This window comes from Myotis davidii, unplaced genomic scaffold (genome assembly GCF_000327345.1).
Source record: "Myotis davidii unplaced genomic scaffold, ASM32734v1 scaffold242, whole genome shotgun sequence".
In the NCBI taxonomy this organism is placed as follows: Eukaryota; Metazoa; Chordata; class Mammalia; order Chiroptera; family Vespertilionidae; genus Myotis; species Myotis davidii.
Window position 1 is genome coordinate 3,838,643 of NW_006295821.1, and position 6,691 is coordinate 3,845,333.

The window sequence follows — 6,691 nt, forward strand, 5'->3', positions numbered from 1 at the left end:
ATAACCACTATTCAGTGTTTATTGGATTTTAAAATACTTTCTATAAATGTAAACTAAAATATACAAGTTTCTATGGACAGAATTGTGTTATCCCCAAATGTATATGTTGAAGCCTTACCCACCAATGTGGTGGTATTTGGAGATGGGGCCTTTGGCAAGCAATTGGTGTGATTTGAGGTCATGAGGGTGGGGTCCTCACAATGAGATTAATGCCCTTATATCAAGAGACACTAGAGTTTGCTTCCCCTATCTTGACATAGGATTACAGAGTGAAAAAGCTACCGTCTTCTTGCAAGCCAAGAAGAGAGCCCTCCCAGGGGAACCTGATCTCTGTCGCTACTACCACTATTGATTTGAAAGTCTGAGATCTAGTGAGAGAAATATATCAAGCCTACTCTTCTGTGCATGTGTCTGATACTAATTTATGATTAAATCTGTAGCTAGTGTCACAGATATATCTTTGGCTGGTACTGTGGAAACAAGCACCAGCATTGTAATATCTGGGAATAACTGCCCAGGTGTGGCACTCTGGGATCTGTCCCTCTGGCTTCACCCATATTCTGGCTGGAGATTTTCTGAGTGCTGTGGAGAGATGGAGGGGCAGAGGCTGAATCAAATGTTCATGGAATGAATATGTCACCATTTATATCTCCTGCCTGGTGTGCTTTCCTGTTGAGTCCAGTGATGGAGCACCATGAAAGTCAGTTGAAAGTGAGACAGATGTTCCTATGACAACTGCAAAGTGTTGCAGGAACACATTTGGGAAGGCTTCATTCTAGTATCTATTCATGATTCCAGACAGTCTTCATAACTTTTGAGGTTCTACAAAAAATTCACATTTTATTGAAATTCTATTAAAAAAACTATATTTGTGCCTAAATATAAGGCAAACCCAAATATAATATGTCTTAAGACCATCCCTTCTATCTTACTTTATATTTTCTTTATTTTTTATTGGGGTGACACTGGTTAACAAAATTATATAGGTTTCATGTGCACAATTCTATAACACATCACTTCAACACTCTATTGTGTGTTCACCACCCCACGTCAAGTCTCCATCCATCACCATTTATCCCTCATATCCTCTACCACCTCCTCCCACCCACTTCTCCCCAGCAATCACCACACTGTTATCCCTGCCCATGAGTTTTTTTTTCCCTTTTTGCCAAATCCCTCCACCATCCCTACCCACTCTGACAGCAGTCAGCCTGCTCTCTATCTATGAATCTGTATCTATTTTGCTTGTTAGTTCATTTTGTTCATTAGATTCCACATTTGAGTGAAATCATATGGTACTTGTTGTCTTTTTCTGACTGGCTTATTTCCCTTAGCATAGGTATATCCATGCTGTCGCAAAGGGTAAAATGTCCTTATTTTAATAGCCAAGTAGTATTCCATTGTGTAAATGTACCACAGCTTTTTTATCCACTCATCTACTGATGGGTACTTGTGCTGCTTCCAGATCTTGGCTATTGTAAATAATACTGCAATGAACATAAGGGGCATATATTCTTTCCAATTAATGTTTTGGGTTTCTTAGGATAAATTCCCAGAAGTGAAATCGCTAGGTCATAAGGCAGTTCCATTTTTAATTTTTTGAAGTAACTCCATACTGCTTTCCACAGTGGCTGGACCAATCTGCCTTCCCATCAATAGTGCATGAGGGTTCCCTTTTTTCCATATCCAAGGAAACACTTGTTATGACAAGTGTAAGGTGGCATCTCATTGTGATTTTAATTTTCATTTCTCTGATGACTGGTGAAATTGACCATCTTTTTATATGTCTGTTGGCTATCTGGGTGTCCTCTATGGAGAAGTGTCTATTCAGATCCTTTGCCCATTTTTTATTGGATTGTTTTTTTTTTTGGTGTTGAGTTTTATAAGTTCTTTATAATATCTTTGACTACTAAGCCCTTATTAGATGTATCATTGGTGAATATATTCTCCCATTCAGTGGGTTGTGTTTTCATTTTGTTGATGGTTTCCTTTGCTGTGTAAAACGTGTAAAATATTTTTAGCTTAATGTAGTCCATTTGTTTATTTTTTTCTCTTGCCTGAGGAGATAAAGACCAGAATGAATCAGAAACTTATCCCAGAAAGGCTTCTTTAAGTTTGTACTTACCAATTTTAAGGATGAAAATGAAATTAAATAGCAAGTGTCTATTTATAACTTATTGAAGTAGCACATGAAATCATATATTAATTTTGAAACAACTTTTTATATTCTCACATGCCAGGAAGCAATAGTATTTAAAATCTTCAAACTGTGTATTTGATATCAGAGCCTTCCTCACCACAAGAACCACTTTCACCATCAACTTCACTTTCTCTCCAGCACATGGATAGTTCTATGATGATGTGAGTGAGAGCTTTTGTACCACATCAGAGAATCCATTTTTATAACTAGTCTTTTCTTTCTAAAGAAACAAAAAATACTCCTGAAAAAATTGAAAATATATTCTTAACAACTGCCACATGAACATTTATTACATTGTGTTCCACTATGATCCTTATTTAAAATGACATCTAATACTTGCTATTGTGAAATCCTGCTATTGAGCAAGTCCTAGTTCTGCCCAATCAACACAGTCAAAGTCAGTTGAGTTTAGAGACAGACTCTGGTACATTTACCATTGTAGGTATTTAATCAGAGCCCTCAGGTATCTTATGGTGCTAATATTGGCTTTTATCTTTAAAGAAAGATTTCTATTAGCAAAATACTTATTTAAATTACAGCTAATACTTGCTATGGTAGAATAATTACCCCAGAAATAATTACTAAATTTACCTTCTTTAAAAAAAATAATTTTGCTTGGCCGGTGTGGCTCAGTGGTTGAGCATCGACCCCTGAACCCGGAAGTCATGGTTCAATTCCCTGTCAGGGTACAATGCCAGGGTTTTGGGCTTGATCCCCAGTAGGGGACATGCAGGAGGCAGTCGATCAGTGAGTCTCTCTCATTATTGATGTCTCTATCCTTCTTTTCCTTTCCCTTCCTCTTTCTGAAATAATAATAAAAAAATTACTTTTTACAGTAACAGCTTCATTAGGAAACTCTGTAAATATCTAAAACTAATGTTGGTGGAAATTATTTTAGGAAATGCTATTATTTCAAAATTCCCCAAAAGAAGTTGAAATAAAATATAGATCCCCCCCCCCCCATAATATGAGAGATTTTATAAGGATTAGAACATAAAGTGACTCCCTCTTTTATGAGGGATCATTTCTTCCAGGAAAAATAATTTCATCTTGTTTTCAATTATATTTAAATAATTTAGGGAGAATTTCCATTTTTATAATAATCATCTTCCTATTTAGATACAGGAAGATTTTTCCTACTGTTTTAGTCCTTATATTTCTCAATTACTTCTGTTCATTTCTCCTCAGGGAACTTGCTCTGTGTATCTTGAAGGAAATATGATTTCTTTTTCACTTTTTTACTTGCAAAGCTGTGTGTGTGTTTACACACATACACAGAACACTATATGGAAAATACTAATTTCTATGATGATGATCATGTAGATTTTTAATGTGATTTGTGGTGTACTATATTTGCATTCTATGGAAAGTGTTCATGAACTAACTCCATATGTGCTAACTCTCAATCACAAATAATATTTAAGACTACATTATCCCACAAATGAATCTTTTTTTTAAAAAACATATTTTTATTGATTTCAGAGAGGAAGGGAGAGAGATTGAAACATCAAAGATGAGCCCTAGCAGGTTTGCTTGGTGGATGGAGCACCAGCCTGTGGACTGAAGGGTCTTTCTGCACGCCCCCTACTGAGGATTGAGCCCGCAACCTGGGCATGTGCCCTTGTTTGGAATGGAACCTGGTACCCTTTATTCCACAGGCCAAAGCTCTATCCACTAAGCCAAATTGGTTAGGGCACAAATAAATCTTGATGCTGGTTTAGAATTTAGGACTGTGCCCTCCTTTGACTCGCTGGCCACTCTATCCAGCAGGGTTATCATGGTGAATAGAAGGATTTATTGATTATACAAAGTTACCAAGAGGAACATATTTGACTACAGTTTCCTCAGATCTCATCCTATTCCCATTGAAGCAGGTCTCTGGAGAGGGGCCAAGTTTGCTAAGTTCCCACTTGATTTTCTGCCCACCAACATTTGAAAACAACTGAGTTAGAGCACATTGCAAGTACACAGATAGAGAGCAAGTTTTAGTTCTGACCAATCAACCCAGTCAAGTCAAGGTCGATCGAGGTTGCAGAGAGACTCTGGTACATTTATCATTGTGGGTAATTAATCAGAGCCCTCAGGTACTTGGTAGTGATAGAATCTGTTTCTTTTTTTAAAGAAAGGTTTATATTGGCAAACTATAAGGGCTTAAAAACCTAAAGGTTTAATCTTATTTATAGTCTATTCTTAATAAGCTCTTTATGCTTAACTTGTTTTTAAAAATATAGGTATTCTGGTTAAGAATGTTCATATTTTCTGTGAATTCTAAATGCACAAATTCCTTTTCTAGATCAATAGGTATCTAAGAACAGGATCTAGTTTCACTTACATGTGGTACATAAACAGTATATAAGAACAACGAGGATGTGCCTTTTTTTCATCCAGAAGACATTCAAAGTGGAAAAAATATCTCAGGATTACATACATTTGATTTAGGGAGTGGACATATTCAAGTAGTGTTTTTTGCTAGCAAAAATAGATATTCTCAGTTTGACTTTTCTGTGGTAAAATTAGTTGGCAGATGTTAAATCTAGGGGATAAAAGTAAATATTTAAAAACACAACAAACATTTTATTATTTATATAATATAAAAACAGTAAAAAACCCTATCTACATTCTAATGCATTAAAAATCATTCTTTTCCCATATCCCTCAACACAATGTATTTGCAACTGTGTACGATTCATCACCCTCCTGAAATGTGCCTGTGCTATTAAACTTCTGTATGCCATTAGTCACAGTGTTAGGTAAAACCTACGTAGGAGTTTCTAGACTCCACAACCTCCTTTTTCTGATAAATGAAACCTACCTCCCAGCCAAAATATTTGCTCTTTTTCCCCACTGTGCTACATTTGAACGGATAAGCTAACAAGAATTAACATTTACTACCCTGGTTAACACCTTTTTCTGACATATGTTCCATTTTGATTTCAGTGAGCACTGGTGTTAATGAAAACGGAACTTTTAACCAATGTCTAAATTTCCTCGAAGAATCCCAACCACCTTCAGCAGAACCTTCACTTACTACGTGATATCATTTATGTGGAGCCCTAGCCTTTCTCTCTATTATCTTTTTGTAGATTCCCCATCTACCCCCCTTCCCCAACACACACACTCCAGCACAGCCCACTCACCTATAGGTCCTCCATGCCTTGGGCTCCTCCAAGCATCAGAGTCCTTGAAAATTGGTGGTCTTCTTCAAGGATTCTTCCTAATGTTACTCATTGCTTAGTACCTTACTATCTGGTCCCTCTCAAAATTAGATGAGAACTCTCCCTCCTCATCTGAAGTTTCCCAAATTGCTAACTGTTGAGTATTTTTCATTGCATTACGGTTGCTGGCCTAATTATCTCTTCCCCTTAATTAAGCTTCAAGAACCAAGGCATGCTCTTTCATCTCAGTCTTCCCATGTTCATTCTAGAATCAAAAGAGAGCAAGCAGACTTGGGATTGGCTGTCATTGACAATTTGCTTTCAGAGGGCCTGCACCCTTCAATCTGTCTCATTTTAAAACATACTGACTCATGGGAACTATTAGAAGAAGGCAAGGTCCAGATTGCTTTAAAACTAATACTTAAATATAGTCTATTATAGAGAGTATTATTATCCTAATTATTTAAAAAATCATATGAAACACTATTGTTTTAATGCAATATATCAGATTTTTGCTAAACATCATTGCAATATTTTGTGAGATATAATTTGACTAGATATGCATACTAGTAAGATAAAAGTAACAGCTCAGTTTTGCTTCTTCACCTTGGTTGAGAGGAATGGATCTTTAATTTTATATATTGTTCATTTCTTTATTTTCCCCATTCCCAGTCCTCTTTCTGACTTAATCACATGCTTGAAGAAAGAGATATAATGTTCTGATACACCATTAGATTTTGTGTGCCTGATTAAAATTAATAAAACAGTAGTAAAGGAAAACTTGCATTATCCTTATCTAATAAAAGAGAAACACGGTAATTGGCGTACGGCCGCTACCCTTCCCATTGGCTAATCAGGGGCGATATGCAAATTAACGGTCAGCCAAGATGGCGGCCAGCAGCCAGGAAGCTTACACTGAACATGAGGCTTACTTGCTTCAGTGACGGAGGAAGCCAACATCCCCCGCCTGCCTTGCCGGCCTCTCAGCCTGCAGTTTAAGAAACATAGTAACAAATAGAGGCTAAAAAAAAAAACCCAGAAACCAGCTTTCAGGGAGCTGGGATCTCAGAGCTGGAGTTGATACAGAGTTTCGATTGTAGGACGGACACAAAGCAGATGCCTGCTTTCAGAAGTGGAGGCCTAAGAGCTGGAGCCAGAGCTAAAGCTGCCCCAGAAAAAAAAAAAGAAAAAGAAAAAAAGGAGCAGTGGGGAGCTTCCACCCCCCGCCAGCCTGAAAACAGCCCTCAGCCCCTCACCCAGACTGGCCAGGCACCCCAGTGGGGACCTCCACCCTGAAGGGTGTGTGACCCGCTGCAAACAGCCATCATTCCCTCAC